Below are 17452 nucleotides of genomic sequence, written 5' to 3'. Positions count from 1 at the left end.
ATATCGCATAGATGGGACCTCCAAAGACACACATTTAATTTTTAGGCCTGTTGTTCCTATTATGGGATGTGAGTTTCTTCACTGATGGGGATGCTGCTTATCTGAGAAGAAACTGTGAAAGGTGGTGTAGTATAGAGGTGTGGCTTAAGCTTTTAAGTTTTCTTCAAGGTTTTTCCCCTAAGCTTCATACTTCAGACGGCCTACTTACATGAGACTAGTATGTGATGTCAGGCTAACAACTTCCTAAATACCTGCAAGCCAGATCAGTGTCTCTTTTCTCTATATTCCCATGGAAATCAAGGGTCCCGCCGAATTTTCCATCGAAACAGTTGATTTGTGCTGTCTCTAGGAATTCTACAGGGCGTACCGTTGCTTCCTAACCGGTGTCATTTGGGAGATCCACCTCTGTACGTTCAAATGATTAATTTTGAGACTCTGCTCATGTGTGCAGTAAACCCTTTAATTCCCTAAGACCTTCCTTTCCTCCATCTCATACCCCATGAAGCCCGCTTCAGTTTATCTCCTGAATTTCTTTGGAATCTGTCAGCTCTCCCTCAACATCCTAATACTGAACTTGCCTGTCTGTTGCGATTAGGTCCTAACTAGTGTCCATATATCTTGTTTCCCTCCAATCCATTCTTCACACAAGAAAGCTTCAAAGCAAGTTGGAACATTGCTCATAAACATCGCTCACAAACATTGTTTTGAGAATAGAAAACACACTGGTGGCCTTTAAGACTCTGCGTGCTCTAGAATCCTCTCTGCTTCTCTAGCCCCATCTTGTGCCACGTTTGCCCTCACTTTCTATGCTTCAGATACACTGAATTAACCTTAGTTCTCACTCATCTGACAGAAGTCAGTTGAGAAATTATTTTTCACTGTGATTCCTAGCATTAAGGAATTTGATGATCAGGTTTTGTATGAGGACTAAAACTAAACTGGGAAGTGGAAGAATTGCGTTTCAACTGTTTCAGTCAACACGCATGTATTAATGATACCTAAGTATTGAACACCGGGCTAGGTTTCATGAGGGATACAGAAGTTCTGGCCATCTCTGGTTTTGGGTATCCCTTATTTGTTGAGACCTTTGCGTTGTTTGGTTGCCTTTTGTCTGTTTTCCAGATGGGAAAACAGGAACAAGGGAAGTATAGGTTATTACTAGGTGGGGTTGAACAAGTGGAGCAGCAAACTGCAAAGCAGAAAGAAGAGGGACGTACTATAGAGGGATGTGATTTCCATTTTCAAGGCGCCTGCGTCCTGTGCAGGGAGACAGCCTAACATAAAATGTGCCTAACAAAAGATCTATTGACTTCTTACTAAAAATCTCCAGTTCATATAACCCAGGGGTTTATACCTTCTCCTTTAAAAGTTCTATTCCTGGGACTTCCCTGGTGGTCCAGTGGTGAAGACTCTGCGCTTCCAATGCAGCAGGCGTGGGTTCAATCCCTGGTTGGGGAGCTAAGATCCCACATGCTGCGCAGCCAAAGAAATTTTTTTCAAAAGTTATACTCCTGTGTTGTTGAATTTAGTGGTTTAGATTTTGTTTGAATGTTAAGAAGATTTCAGTTTATTTACCAGGAACAAACAAAACATAATGTAAAAATAGTTTCCCAGAAACGATTTCCATCGTTCTCTTCTTCCCTTTCTCCCGCAGACTGACTGGTGTTTCATCTTGACAAGTTCTCTGAAGTTCTCTGTCATTCCATAGGAAAGCGGTCTGGCTTGGAGGTTGCAATCCCAGGGAATTTTTCATCAGCGGGGAAGTCTCCATCACTACAGAGGAATCAAGGTTGAAGTCAGTCCCGGGTAAGTGAGATGCTCCCCCTAAACACCAACACAGCAGTCGTGTACCTTTCAAGGGGTTCAGGGGCAAGATGGGCAAGGCATTTCTACTAACTCTTCTTAAGGATCATGGACAGTGTGCCCTATGCTACGAGGTAAGCGGTGACTGTTGTAATTCTTACTGGTGATCATTTCATGTCACTGATCCTTGGCTCTCTTTGTATCTCATAGGACTGTTGTTAAGTCCAATACAAAATGAGTCTTCTTTTTAAAAAACTGAAATGTTTTACAAAGCCTAGCATTCTCATAGAGAGTCCTTTGAATTCTCCCCACTTTCCCGAGAGGCTAAGAACACTTCACACCATGAACTAGGAGAGGGGGTAGAGCCCTTTCTGATGAAATATAGAAACAAAGACAGAGTCTTAGCCTGCTTGCTCTCTGGACAGGATCTCGGACCACAAGGTCTTAAATCCTGGTATAAATGACGGAAGTGAGGACAGTTCAACTGGCACTCTCATAACAAGAGTTCTGAAACACCTTCCAAAGAGACTGTAGCGGTAGACGAGGGAAGGGAGTGCTACAGTGTGGTAGTACAGGGGGAATGCTCGGCTACAGCAGTGAAAAATGTGGTACCTATTGGTGTGCTCTCGGGGTTCTTGTACATGTAGCATAGATGACCTTTACAGTGTCCCTCCCACCTTCCCACCTGCATTAGGTGTTCTGTTTTTTTGTTTGTTTGTTTGTTTTTAATTTACGTTTATTGATTGATTGATTGATTGAACTTATTTATTCTACGTATTTATTTTTTTGGCTGCACTGGGTCCTCATTGGTGTGCACGGGCTTTCTCTAGTTGCGGCTAGCGGGGTCTACTCTTGGTTGCGGTGTGCGGGCTTCTCATCGCGGTGGCCTCTCTTGTTGCGGAGCATGGGCTGTAGGCGCGTGGGCTTCGGTAGTTGCGGCTCACGGGCTCTGGAATGCAGGCTCAGTCGTTGTGGCACATGCGCTTAGTTGCTGCACGGCATGTGGGATCTTCGCAGACCGGGGCTCGAAGCCGTGTCCCCTGCATTGGCAGGCGCCACCAGGGAAGCCCTAGCTGTTCTTACATAGAGTCTAAAAACAGAGAGCACTGAGAGAAGGTAGTGGTTATTAAAGGCTCAGGATCTAAATTCTACCTGTCTCTACACCCCTTCCCAGCTGTCGATTTGACCCCGTTTGTGAATGCCGACCTCATTCTTCAACTTGCTCTGCCGTTTGTATACTCACCTTGAAAACTTGTTTCTGTGATGCGTTGAGCAGACACAGGGTGGCAGATTGCAGAGGTGGAAGCTGGTGGTCGGATATTTGCGGGCTGAATCTCCTTCAGTCCCATTCCCATTTCTGGTTGCGCAGAGGCCCTACTTCCTGTGTATGACGCGGAGCCATAGGATTGCGGGCAGGAGCCAAGTTCTCCATACAGTGAAGACCCCAGTGTGCCTTGGTTATAGTAATATACCTGGCTTCCTTCCTGGTAGGGAAGTGACAGGCGGCTATGCTCCTGATTTGGAATCTGAGATGGTGTTACCTAAGCAAGCCTGGCAGTAAGTGATGGATATAGAGGGACCATGTTATTGGCATCTGAAGTTTTATCATACTGGGCTGCCATAAACATGGAGGAAGCAGCTGGGTGCCGGTCAGTGAGTGCCAGAGTAAAGTCTCCGAGTGAAGAGGAATTCTTTTCAGTGCTTCCTGTGATGTCCCACTCAAGAACAGCTAGATAGGAAGGAGCTGAAGTGGAGATCTGGCTGTGGTCAGTAACTCCAGGTAACATAGTCGTGCTAGAATGTTGGTAAAGGTAGGCACTACCCATGAGTGTCTGGAAAGAGGTACCGGTAGCCGATGCCGAACTGACGGCAGGAGCAGGGACTCTGGAGAAGTTGCAGACGCTTCGTGTTAGGGAAGTTGCATTGCTACAACAGATTTTTCAGCAACAGAGCAATCCAGCCAAGTTTATATTTTAGAGAGAGAACATCTTCCATATGGAGGATCAGTTGAAATAGAAGAGATTGTTAGAATTGTAGGGTGGTAGTAATCCAGGCAGGAGATGACGAATGCCAGACACCACCTAGTCACAGACATAGCTTTTGCAGCGATCAGCTACATGTTGTTGTTTTTTATTTACTCTCTCATATAATTTTTTTTAAGTCCTGGACCACAAAATACTGTGGCATAGTTGGAAAAATCTGAGACTCGATTCTAGTCTTTTTTCTGTTTGCCTGCTGTGCAGCTTGGGCTTACGTCTCGAGCCTTACTTTTTCATTGTGAAATAAGAACAGTGCTACTTAACCCGAGAACTCCACAGGCACATAAACCCGTGGCGTGTGAGGAGCAGTGAAGGAGAGAAGGAATGGAAGTGCTTTGGGGGACCCCAAGAGCCCTTCAGAAACCGTTTGTTCTTTTTATTATTGAGCATTAAAAGTGAAGGCATTCCATTTGTTTCACTCAGAAACAAATTCTGTTCTTCTGATAGCCTGTTTTTTTTTTCCACTCCCTTTTTCTGTAGTCAGATCAGTTCCTGATGGGCATTCTCCAGTCCACACTATTGCATCTGATTGGAGGCTATGCAAAATTTCCCAGAGACAATGAATTTTGACTGTATAGTAGTTAATTCTTTATAGTACGTTCCTGCAAAAACACTCTTTTCTTCAGAGTTTTTCCTTTTCAGGATAGTGGTAGTGTTGTGGTAACTAATAAAGGCTACTCTTGAGAAAATTGTCTAACTTGTTTTTAGTGTATCTACTTCGCTTACTTAATTCCATATTCCCTGTTTTCTAGACAGACTTCTTGGTGTCCACTGTACCCATGGTTTCAACAGGACTGGCTACCTCATGTGCAGGTGAGTTGCCAACCCCAAGAGGCAGAGCATGTTTAAATTGTTCTGTTTACAATAGTAATGTAAGCTAATGTAAGCTGAATGCAAAAAATGCAGTCAGAGAAGTGTATGAAGTGGAAGGCAATTTTGCCCCCTACTCAGATGTTACCACCAGTAATAATTTAGCACATATTTTTTCAGACGTAAAAAATGCAGATATAAGCATATACAATGGTCCCTTGGTATCTGCAGGGGGATTGGTTTTAGGACTCCCCATGGATCCGAAAATCCTCGGATGCTCAAGTCCCGTATGTAAAATGGTGTAGTACAGTCGGGCTTCCATATCTGCAGGTTATGGAACCGTTGGATATACAGAACTGACTGTACATGTGATTTAATGGTATAGTGTTTTAGACATTCTGGTTTATAATTTAATATATGGAGGACATCTTCCTCTGACAATATTTGGAGACCTCATTCTTATTTATTTATTATTCTTTTTTTTCCTCCAAATTTGCTTTATGTAGTTGGATATAAATAAATGAGCACAAACTTAAGCAAGATACATGTAACAATTTAATAGAACCTGATACTCTAATTCTTTCAGTGTTTCTCCAACTCATCATGGGGCTCGTAAGAAAAGTAACCAACATGGATACTACTACAGTTGAATGTCAAATCTTTAAGTGCTTATGACATACTAAATCCTTGTATAATGCACTTATGAAGAACCCTTCAAGGGACTTGTGTTTTGTATGTAGCAAAAAGTGTTAAGAGTCAAATATTCAACTCAATATAAAATAATAAGAAACACTTCTGATTTGTTAGGTTGAGATTGCTTCTCCTTTTACTAATGAATGATTTTTTTAGCTGTAATATCACTGAGCTGAACAAATATGTCACCTTGGAGTACATAAGGAAAAATAAACACATGCTAAATGGGTAAAACATTACAACTACATCTTTACTAGACCATCTCTACTAACGCTTCAGAAGCTTAGAGATTCAGAGTGTTCTTACGTTATGTGCAAGAAAAATAGAAAGAGAGAAATTCCTTCTTTTTTGAGATCACAGCTGTGAAGTCGTGATTATACAGATTCTTCATTTGTGTGCGAAACATGAAACACATTTCTCTAAATTCTCCCTGCTTAGAATTGTCAGTCAACTAGCAGGACTTTCCTTCCAAGAAACAGAGACTGAGATGTGTTTTATATAACTTCAATAACCTCAGCACTACCGTAAGAAGACATGCAGTATCCTTTTGCTGTGCTTCAAGACAACAGGGAAGGAGGTCACAGGAAAGAATAAATCAAAATTGTTACAACTGAGAAACTTTTCTCAGTTTAACCATGGTGCCACTTTCATTTTTACATAAGCATGGTGGCATAAGTCAAGCTCCATACATCAGAATTCTTAATATTTAAAATTTACCTTGACTTTTAATTATCACCATGTTAACCACCAAAATAATTTGACGAAACTCATAAGAAAGGGTAATGTTAAACCCCACTTTACTAGAGTTAGTTTCTGGACACATTAGCTCATTTTTTTTATAGAAGAGGGACAGTGAATCTCAGTTTGCCTACAAGCTAGGAGATCACTTTGAATTCTGCATTTCTTAACTGCAAACAGATACAGCACTTGTAACAGGTTATAACTGGTTTTCAGCTGGTTTTCAAGCACAGAGCCAGCCCCAACAGTAATAGTACACTATTTAAAAAGACCTAAGGCAATGAATTCCATTTCCAGTGGAAAGAAAGAATCGTATGGTCTTGGACAAACAATTCTGATGGTTCACTTAACAGTCACTTAGTAGTTCTTCCTTGCTCATAGAACTTTATGACTTTTTTGAGGAGTGAAGCATTCAGCTTGAGTGGATAAATCCTTGTTAGGCTAAGACAATCATTATCATATCCCTCTTTGCCATGAATTGTCTTATGAATGGTCATATCAGTCTGTTTTGGCAAATGAGTAATTAAGGGAAGGCTGTTATTGTGCTTATGAGAATGATATTTTTCTCTGACAAAAGATAAATAGGCATTAGGAAAATGACCATTTGGGCTCTTTTTCTGCTTCCTCCTTGTTTTGTGAGAATATGATGTTTGGTTTTACAGCAGCCATCTTGTGACCCTGAGATGATCATATGCCAATAATGACAAATGGTAGATTAGAAAGAACCAGCAAAGACAGAAAACAGCAACATCAGTAGTAACAACAATCACAGCAAAAGAACAATGGGACCTTAACTTGTAGAGTTCCTATAAAGTAAAAAATAAGTGCTCTATGTTTATTCTAAAACAAAAAAAGAACTATGCAAACCAGCTTAAAACTCCTTTTTTTGTGCCAGTGTTCTAAAATGTGGCTTTTAATAAAACCTTGACCCAAATGCCAGCAACTTCAGAAAAGAATTTGGGTAGGGGGAAGAAGAAAGTTATCTCACTTAGGAAAAACAACCACTATCTTTATCCTAATCTTTGACACACAATTGAAACATATATAGCTGCTGTAACACTTTACACAATTCCTATGTACTGGAGGAATAACAAGATCTAAATAACAATTATATTTTTCAACACGGGGTGAAGGCTTTACATAAAAATACCATCCTACTTTTTCCCCCTAAATTTCTAAAATATCACGTGCTTTTCCCCAACATCTGCAGCCGTTCAGGAATTTTTAGGAAACTTTCATGCATGATCTTAATTCCTAATCCCTGGCTCTTTGGGCTCAACGACAAAAGATCAAAACCACCAAAAATGATGGTTCACTTGAAGTCAGGTGAGAGACACTGGCTCAGTTAGTCTCGTAGGACAAAAGCAGTGCTGCATCAACTGTCTCCATGCAGGAGGGGCACGTGAAGGATCTCATCAGCCAGTCATCTGTACAGCCCAGGTGATCTGCATACACAGCAGAAATCAAATTGGGTTCTCATAAACAAAGTGCATCATACAGATCACACACTCCCCGATCTGTTTTTTAAATATTTGTTTTATTTTATTTATTCATTTATTTGGTTGCGCCGGGTCTTAATTGCAGTCGGTGGGCTCCTTAGTTGTGGCATGCAAACTCTTAGTTGCGGCATGGATGTGGGATCTAGTTCCCTGACCAGGGAACGAACCCGGGCCCCCTGCATTGGGAGTGTGGAGTCTTTAGCCGCTGCACCACCAGGGAAGTCCCCCGGATCCTTTTTTCTGATCCGTTTCTTCCAGGGTCATAAACTCCTTCAGGCTGATGCTGTATGAGGCCTATTCTTTGAGCTATCCTAATTTGCTCCTCTCAGCTGAGGTGCTAGGCGAGTCTGACTAGGTGTTGGATGAGAGACCAAAACTGGAACTTGATCCAGATATGGCAGCAGCAGCTCCTGATCCAGCTCCGTCCCCTTGCCAAAGCTAGCCCAGTCGGACTGAGACTTGTGAGGCAGGGAGATGTCATCCGAAGTGGGGGACTTAAGGCAGTTCCCCATCTTCCGGGACTTGAGTGTGTGATCTGTGTGCTGTTTTGACAGTCTCCCAACCTCATTCTTTTTTTTTTTTTTTTTTTTTTTAATTAATTAGTTTATTTATTTATTTATTTTTGAATTTTTAAAATTTATTTATTTTTTATACAGCAGGTTCTTATTAGTTATCTGTTTTATACATATTAGTGTATATATGTCAATCCCAATCTCCCAATTCATCTCACCACCACCGGCCCCCGCCCTGCCCCGCTTTCCCCCCTTGATGTCCATACGTTTGTTCTCTACATCTGTGTCTCTATTTCTGCCTTGCAAACCGGTTCTTCTGTACCACTTTTCTAGATTCCACATATATGCATTAATATATAATATTTGTTTTTCTCTTTCTGACTTACTTCACTCTGTATGACAGTCTCTAGGTCCATCCACGTCTCTACAAATGACCCAAGTTCGTTCTTTTTTATCGCTGAGTAATATTCCATTGTATATGCGTACCACATCTTCTTTGTCCGTGCATCTGTCGATGGGCGTTTAGGTTGCTTCCGTGACCTAGCTATTGCGAATAGTGCTGCAGTGAACATTGGGGTGCATATGTCTTTTTGAATTATGGTTTTCTCTGGGTATATGCCCAGTAGTGGGATTGCTGGGTCATATGGTAATTCTATTTTTAGTTTTTAAGGAACCTGCATACTGTTCTCCATAGTGGCTGTATCAGTTTACATTCCCACCAGCAGTGCAAGAGGGTTCCCTTTCCTCACATCCTCTCCAGCATTTGCTGTTTGTAGATTCTCTGATGATGCCCATTCTAAGCGGTGTGAGGTGATACCTCATTGTAGTTTTGATTTGCATTTCTTTAATAATTAGTGATGTTGAGCAGCTTTTCGTGTGCCTCTTGGCCATCTGTATGTCTTCTTTGGAGAAATGTCTATTTAGGTCTTCTGCCCATTTTTTGATTGGGTTGTTTGTGTTTTTAATAGTGAGCTGCATGACCTATTTATATATTTTGGAGATTAATCCTTTGTCTGTTGATTGGTTTATTTATTATTTTTTTAAGGCTGCATTGTTCCTTTGCTTACTGATGAACATGTACAAGTCAGAAGTTTTTGATATTATAAAACGTCAAAGTAATGAACATTCCTGTGTGAACATCTTTGAATATATATGCTTTGTCTCAGTTAACTTCACTCAGAATGGGACTTCTGCATCAAGGAGTTTATGCCCTTATGCTTTTTGTGGGTGTTGCTACACTGTACCAATGTATGGTTGTTCGTGCAGGAAATACTTATTGAGCATCTGTTATGTTTAAGCACTGTGCTGGGTGCTAGCAAAAAGACTTGAGAAATTTTGTGAGTGAGGAGACTTGACCTGCCCTTTGTGAATTCTAGCAGTCCAGAGAGGGAATAGATATTCAAGTATCACACTCTGCATGTAGAATTACAACTCTGACAAGTGCCAAGGAGAGGGACATGGTACCATGAGAGCATATTTTAGGGAGGATTTGATCTCATCATGGAGATTAGAGAAGGTTTAGGGATGTTTCAGCTGATATCTGAAGGATGAGTAGGTATTAACCCGATAGGGACGTTGGGGAGAGATTTCTGAGCATAAGGAATAGCAAAAGACCCTATAAGAGGAAAGCATATGCTGTGTTGGAGGAACTGGCCAGGAAGGTGGGGCCGTTGGGGGAGCATGTCATTATAATGGAGCTGCAAGTGTGGGTAGGAGCTCGATCGTGCAGGCTTATGTTTAAGGTTTCAGACTTGAAGAGTAATAGAAAACCATTGAACTTTTTTTGTTGAAGGTGAGTGTGTGGAACATACCCAGTTGCATTTTCAACCTATCGTTTTGCTACCGAGTGGAGAATACACTGCAGGGAGAAAGAGTGGAAGCGAGGAAACAAGTTAGGAGACTTGTGTAGAAATTGGGCATAATGGTGGCTTGGACCAGGGTATGGTGGTCATTTTGGTGGAAAGATGTGGACAGATTCTAGAGGTATGTAGGCAGTATCATTGTCAGCACTGGTGGTGGGTTGAGGATGAGGGTGAGGGAGAAATAGCTGTCAGTGATGGTGATGCCTAAGTTTCTGGCTCCTATGGTTGGTTAGATGGGGTTTTTTTAGATATGATGTTAATATTTGTCCTAATTTGTCTTTTGTTATTTGTTGGTTCTTGATGAATACTCTGTCATATTAAGTCTCCTGTTTTTAGTGTACAAAGCATTTTGACCGAAACTGACCCGTTGTATGTTATCAGATAACTTTTTAACATCTGCCAGTTTGGTCCTGTATTTTATTCTCTTTCATTTATTAATTAAATTGTTGTATTAATGTAAATAACTATATTAATAGATTTTCTAAAGTTGCGTTATCCTTGCATCCTTGGTCCTTGGAATAAAGCCTTTTTTTTTTTTTTTTTTTTTTTTTTTTTTGGCTGTGTTGGGTCTTTGTTTCTATGCGAGCGCTTTCCCTAGTTGCGGCAAGCGGGGGCCACTGTTCATCGCGGTGGGCGGGCCTCTCACTATCGCGGCCTCTCTTGTTGCAGAGCACAGGCTCCAGACGCGCAGGCTCAGTAGTTGTGGCTCACGGACCCAGTCGCTCCGGGGCATGTGCGATCTTCCCAGACCAGAGCTCGAATCCGTGTCCCGTGCATTGGCAGGCAGATTCTCAACACTGCGCCACCAGGGAAACTCCGGAATAAAGCCTTTTTGTAGTCATGGTATATATCATTCTTTAATAATTATTGATTAGATATGCTGATATTTTCTTAGGATTTTTCTATCTATATTTGTAAAGCACAATTGGACCCTTTTTTGTAAAAACTTGATTTTCTTTCCTTTTTATTTACAAATGACTCGAATTTTGTTGTTTTGTAGATATTTGATTGATGTAGAAGGCATGTGGCCAGATGATGCAATTGAATGTAAGTATAAGGGTTGTCACTACTTTTCCCTTGTTATAAAATTTGAAGGGAGAAATGTAAGGGAATTTCTCAAATTTTGGAAAAATAGAAAAGTCTGTAATTCATTTGTTCTGATATACGATAACCTTTTACCAAAAGTTTATAAAGGGATGTATCTGGAAATAGCAAGATATAATAGCCTGAATAATTAGTCAGTGGATTTCAGCATTTTTTTTCTTTTTTAAATTTATTTAATTAATTAATTTACTTTTGATATTATATCCACTGCCCCACCAAGGAAGTCCCTTTTTCTTCCTTCCTTCCTTCCTTCCTCCCTTCCTTCCTTCCTTCCTTTAAAGCTCCAAGTCATTTAAAATACATGACTTCTCACTAAAAATCTCCAGTTCATGTAACCAAGGGGTTTATAACTTCTCCTTTAAAAGTTATATTCCTGGGACTTCCCTGGTCGTCCAGTGGTGAAGACTCTGCGCTTCCAATGCAGCAGGCCTGGGTTCAGTCCCTAGTTGGGGAGCTAAGATCCCACGTGCTACGCAGCCAAAGAAATTTTTTTTAAAAGTTATATTCCTGTATTATTGAATTTAGTGGTTTAGTTTTTTTTTTAATGTTTAGAAGATTTCAGTTTCTTTACCAGGAACAAACAAAACGTAATGTAAAACTAGTTTTCCAGAAACGATTTCCATCATTCTCTTCTTCCCTTTCTCCTGCAGACTGGTGTTTTATCTTTACAAGTTCTCCATCATTCCATAAGAAAGCTGCTCGTCTTCTGGTTTCATAAGAGATGGTGAACAGTGGTAAAATATCGAGTTGACCGAAATTTCTAGAGTACACTTCAGGGAGCGAATGATGGGGTGGAATGTTGGGGCAGAGTGAGAGATACAGATTCTGGTGAGACTGAGAGTCATGCACAAAAATTACTGGGCTGTGGTGAAGGGAGAACAAAACTAAATCAGGTTCCTGCTGGTGGACAGGAAGCCAAAATGAAGAAGAATGGTGCGTAGCTGGGCAGTGTAATTAGGCCCCTAAGTGCTGTGTCTTCTGATAGTAATTATGAACAGAAACCAAATAATAGTTACTAATAACATGGAGGTGACCAATCCTTGAGAGCTGAGGCAGAGAGAAGGAAAGATGGCATTATGCCTTGTCTCTGGTTCCTTGAGTTTCCCAGGCTGGTTTGTGACCAATCTTGGGTGAAATCATAACTAAGTCATTTCTGCTAAGGTGATCAGCTTTCGTGGGGTCCTTTCTCTGCACTCTGTCCAATGATAAAGCCCACTGGTTTATGCCTCCTGGAAAACAGTTATTCCAAAGCAGTATAAGTGAAGCATTGATGAAACAGCCATGAAGAACATGTTTCCACATGGCCTCGCACCACCTTTTCAAAGTGCTGTAAAACTTTTTTCACCCAAAAATCAGTAACAGAAAAGGATTGGGATCAAATCCCGTACAGAGGTAGTGTAAGAAAAAAGAGAATAAGGAGCAGAATAGCATGTCTTCAGACAATAAAATCAAGTTGGAAAAGACAGGTCCACAAAACAGATCAAAACTGTAACCTATTATTTCAAAGTAGGCTAAAAGACGTTAGGAAAAACAATGCGAAAGATGAAAGAACATGGATCGAGGAGGGAATGGGAAGTTATTGTTTAGTGGCTATAGAGTCTCTGTTTGGGATGGTGAAAAAGTTCTGGAAATGGTAAATGCTGATAAATGCCACCTATGGGTGTTTGGTTTTAGTTGATCTTCTTCCATGAAAGGGTTTGGAGAGATTCAGAAACTATGCTGCTGCCTCCATCTTTCTGATGTCCTGCTCAATCTTTTGACATAATTATTTTGAATTTGCACAGTGGTGATGGTTGCACAGCATTGTGAATGTATTTAATGTCACTGAATTGTATACTTGAAAATGGTTGAAATAATAAATTTTGTTTTATGTATATTTTACCATAATAAAAAAAAGATGAAAGAACAGCATAAACCAGAATTAGGTAAGATGATAGAACTCAAGACAGAATTCAAAATAAAAGAAAAAAGTTTCAGAAGTGAGGACTAAATTTAAAATAATACAAGAGTGGGGACTTCCCTGGTTGTCCAGTGGTTAAGAATCCACCTTGCAATGCAGGGGATGCAGGTTCGGTCCCTGGTTGGGGAACTGAGATCCCACATGCTGCAGGGCAACTAAGCCCGCACGCCGCAACTACTGAGCCCACGTGCTCTGGAGCCCACGCGCCACAACTGGAGAGCCCACGAGCCGCAAGGAAGAGCCCACGCACTGCAACAAAGAGCCCACGTGCTGCAACTAATACCCGACACCTCCAAAAATAAATAAGTTAATTAATTAAATAAATTAAATAAAATAATACGAGTGAATGAACATAATGGATAATGCCTTAAGAGAAACAAACAAGAAGAGGAAAAAATTTTTTTAAATCTAAAAGAAGATAAAAAGAATTTTAGAGAAATGGCAAACATAACAGATAGGCAAAAAAGAGTCAGGACAGCTCTGAAAAGAGTAAATACGTATAAGGGGCTTTCCTGGTGGTGCAGTGGTTAAGAACCCTCCTGCCAATGCAGGGGATATGGGTTCGATCCCTGGCCCAGGAAGATCCCACATGCCGTGGAGAAGCTAAGCCCGTGAGACACAACTACTGAGCCTGTGTGCCACAACTACTGAAGCCCACGCGCCTAGAGCCCGTGCTCGGCAACACGAGGAGCCACCGCAATGAGAAGCCCGCTTGCCGCAACTAGAGAAAGCCTGCGCACAGCAACAAAGACCCAAAGCAGCCAAAAATAAATAAATAAATACATTATATATATATATATATATATATATATATATATATATATATATATATATATATATATATATATATATATGTATGTATAAGAATCTGTTATACCATAAAAGTGACATTTCAAATCAGTGGGACAGATTAGTCAGTAAATTGTGATACATAAATGTTGGGGTATAAATATTTCTCTGGAAGGATCCACAGCACGGCCAAAGCAGATGTCTCTGAGGAGGGAAATGTGTGGCTGGGGAACGTGGGGAAAAGGGTCACTTTTCATTGAATACCCTTGTGTACCTTTTCTAGTGTTCTGTCATGTGAATCTATTACCTGTGAAGTTTGCCTGAGTTCAAACCCCAGTTCCCCCAATTGCTAGCTCTTAATCTTGGGCAAACTCTTCACACTCTCCAAGCCTCTTTATCTGTGAAGTAAGGTCAGTAACTTAGCCTGGTGCTGCCTGGCACAGAATAAACTCTCAAAAAATGGACATTATTAGTGAAAAAAGCCCAAATGCCCATCAGTGGATGAATGGATTTTTAAAATGTGGTGTATATGTGAAATATTATACAGCCATAAAAAGGAATGAAGTACTAACACATGCTACAACATGGACGAACTTGAAAACATTATGCTAAGTGAAAGAAGCCAGAGACAGCGGTCACATTTGTATTATTTCATGAAATGTCCAGAAAAGGCAAAAACCATAGCGACAGAAAGCAAATTAATGGTTGCCAGGACTGAAGGAAGAGGGGATGAAGAGTGCCTGCTGATGCTTAAGGGGGCTTCTTTTTGGGGTGATGAAAACGTGATGGGTTAGATGCCGGTGATGGTTGCATAGGCTTGTGGATGTACTAAATGACACTGAATTTGCAGTTTCAGAAGGTGAATTTTATGGCATGTGAATGACATCTCAAAAAAATAATTTTGAAAATGAAAATTGCCCGTTTTCCCATAGTCACTATCCACTGTCTCCATCTCTCCCTTCTCCCCACTGCATTCCTTTTCACGCCCACCCCTGCCGCTCTCTCCCATCGTCACTCCCTCGAGCTGCCCCACGAGGCCTCCCAGGGAGCCTCTGAACCCCTGGGCGCCTGCGTCCTGTGGCTGTTGGAGCTGCTGCCCAGTGCGCGTGCCCCCACCACTCTCACCCGTGAGAGTGGACGCTTCCGTCGGATTTTTTCTCATGCGTTTCAGTTGATGGTGATGTTTACAAAAGGCGGCACGTGCCCTGCTCAATGGAGGAAGCCCCTCAAGTTAATATTTAGGCGCGTGCAGAAGTTTGATCTCGTCCACCAGTAACCTCAGGATGCTGTGCTCTGAAAGCCAGGTTGGCCGCCTACGGGCATCTGCAAATACAGAGGACTTCAGAGGCATTTGGGCCTCAAGTTGAGTCCTTGTACCTCCACATGGGATGTGACCTCAGCCCTTTGCTGCACCTCTGTAAGTGAAGTGGCACAGGAATACCGGCCTTGCCCGTCGTTGCCAAGGTTAACTGAATAGTGCATTCGCTCCCCTCGTGCTTAGGTGTTGAGTACATCGTGATTTACATACCAGGCCCTATTCGTGGGCCTCCTGATGCAGCAGTTCCCTTGGCTCTGCCCCTGTCGTCAGCTGCCCCTAGGATAACTCTGAGCCCTAGCCACTTCTCTGGTAGATTTCCCTATTCCCCCACTATAATCACACCTGAATAGGGCAACTCAAACCTTTCAGAGATGTGTCGTGAACCTCTTGTTTTCTGAAATACCTATCTGGTGGTTGTGAGACTTAAGGCCAACCTCCCCGAGAGACTTTGTTTCTATTTCTCCTAGTAAACCTAGACTCATCTCCTGTCACCTTCAACTCTACTCCAATTGTGTTCTTTCAACCCAGACCTCTGACCCTGCTTTTTACTTCTGCCATTTCATCCTCACTCCTGCTTCCTTTCCTAAATCCATACATCTCTTTTGGCCTTCCTAGACCTGGGCCAAGTTCCTTCCTCTTTCCTCAGTTTTTACCCCTTTCCTTCATTCTCCCATCCAACTTTCAGGCCTTCCTTTCTCACGCCCCAGTTAGCAGCATCTCAAAATTCGAAAGGTTTATTACTCATCTATTAATGGTATTCCATTCACTTATTCAGTTCTATACCTATCTTACCTATGTATGGAAGAACCGCTGGTAGCCAAAGTGGCACCAAGAATCCTAGCAGCTGTCACCTGACGTATCCGTAGTAGTCAGCAATTTCCATTTCTTTGTCCCTCTCAGTGAAAAATTGCAGCTTCCCCGAAGAGGTGTATCTGGCAGCATTCTCCCGTTGTTGAGCCCGCCTCTTCATGGCCTCTCGCTCTGGCCTCTGCTCTTGTTCGATGGGCTTTGACATGACTGGCTCAGGCACATTGGGTTCCCTCCATGGAATTCGTTGCTTGCTGAAGTCTTGGCATAGAAGTTGGGTTTGGAGCTTGGGTGGGGACTGGCGCTTAGTCACAGCAGGGGGAACAGGCTCGCGCTGGAGAGAAGCGCCAGATGAAGTTTTGTAGGGTGCAGGCCTAGGAGCAGCAGACTGAGGGGACACTAGGCTGGGTATGGTTGGTCCAAGCCGGTTGGGTTGGGTTGGTCACAGTTGGCTGAGCTGGTTTGGCAGGACCTGGCAGAGAGGCAGGAGCTGGCTGGGATGAATTGACTGCAGCAGGTTGAGCTGAGTCAGTAGAACCAGGCTGGGCACGGTAAGCCACAGCAGGCCGATGTGAGGCCAGAGACTGTGGCCTCTGAGGAGCGGGTCGAGCTTGAGGCTTGTCCCAGGCAGAAAAAGGCAGAGGTATCAACTTGACCGTCTCAGGAGGAGGCAGCTCATACTGGAATGGAGATGGACACTCTGTTTCAGCACTGCTGTCTGGTTTCTGGGCTTCGACTTGAGTTTTCTCAGCACTCTTACCCTCACGTGGGGTATGCCGCCATGGCTGGATAGCTGGGGGTGGCTGGGGGTCTTTGGGGTTGCTTGAATTTCCCAAGACCCGACAGGAAGAGAGCCCAGTTTTCTTATCATCCTTCTTCCCCAGCGCATGAAGAACCTTCACAGACTCCAGCATGCGCACGCCAAGGGAGGTTCGAGGCTTTTGAAAGCTCAGTTTGGTGTTTCTTTCGCTTCGTCTCGGGAATAGTTGGCTTCTCTTCTGCCTTGACTTTGTTCCCTGACTGCTTGTTCTCTTCAGCCTTGTTTCTTCCTCTGGTCCTTTTGGTCTTTTCCTGCCCATGGCTCTCAGTTTTGCTGATCTTTCTGGATGCAGCTTTCTGAGGTTTGCCTTTAGAGTGCTTGGCCGTGTTCACAGGAGCCCTGTCACTGACTGCAGCGTTGCATATAACCACTTCTCCCCCTAACAGGCACTCTGGATTCTTTGGCTGGATTTTGGCCTTGGGAGCACCACGGATAGGCTCAGAGGCTTTCTGTTTGTTCTTCCTGGGTTGATCAGAGGGAACCTTTATGACACTTGGCTTTTCCTGCACCTGATTCACCTTAAAGGCTCTGGTATCTTTGGCTTTGATCCCGTTGGAACCTTGGGATTGATCAAGATCTTTCCAAGAACTAAAGAGCTGGGGAAGGTGAATATCCTCCGCCAGTGTAGTAATGTCTGCAAAACCACTGCTAGATTCGATCCCATTTTCAAGCGTCCCTAGGTCCTCACGACTCAGGCT

At 42.5% G+C, this 17452-nt stretch overlaps 1 long non-coding RNA gene and 1 pseudogene across 20 annotated transcripts in view; one reads left to right on the top strand and one right to left on the bottom strand.

The window, feature by feature from the left end:
* The window catches only part of LOC309653911, a 136171-nt gene extending 123237 nt beyond the window's left edge, over positions 1 to 12934 (top strand). For 10 of the 19 annotated variants that reach the window (XR_014259607.1, XR_014259608.1, XR_014259609.1 and 7 more), the window contains 4 exons: positions 4595 to 4655; positions 10626 to 10799; positions 10957 to 11003; positions 11711 to 12934. This is a non-coding gene — a long non-coding RNA (uncharacterized lncRNA). Of the gene's footprint in view, positions 1 to 1789; positions 1807 to 3470; positions 3584 to 3797; positions 4415 to 4594; positions 4656 to 10625; positions 10800 to 10956; positions 11004 to 11710 lie in introns of those variants that run through there. The other 9 variants (XR_014259612.1, XR_014259616.1, XR_014259618.1 and 6 more) reach the window with 7 other exon arrangements.
* LOC309653910 (RING finger protein 11-like) lies at positions 5836 to 10627 on the bottom strand (annotated as a pseudogene). The gene is made up of 3 exons: positions 7815 to 10627; positions 6091 to 7600; positions 5836 to 5955 (listed from the first exon to the last, which is right to left on the bottom strand). The product of its transcript is annotated as an RING finger protein 11-like (transcript).
* Positions 12935 to 17452: the final 4518 nt, after the last annotated feature.

This window comes from Balaenoptera physalus, assembly GCF_965194825.1.
Source record: "Balaenoptera physalus genome assembly, contig: HAP1_SCAFFOLD_1454, whole genome shotgun sequence".
Taxonomy (NCBI): Eukaryota; Metazoa; Chordata; class Mammalia; order Artiodactyla; family Balaenopteridae; genus Balaenoptera; species Balaenoptera physalus.
Note: the sequence above shows the minus strand (reverse complement) of the source record. Positions and strands in the feature narration are given on the sequence as shown.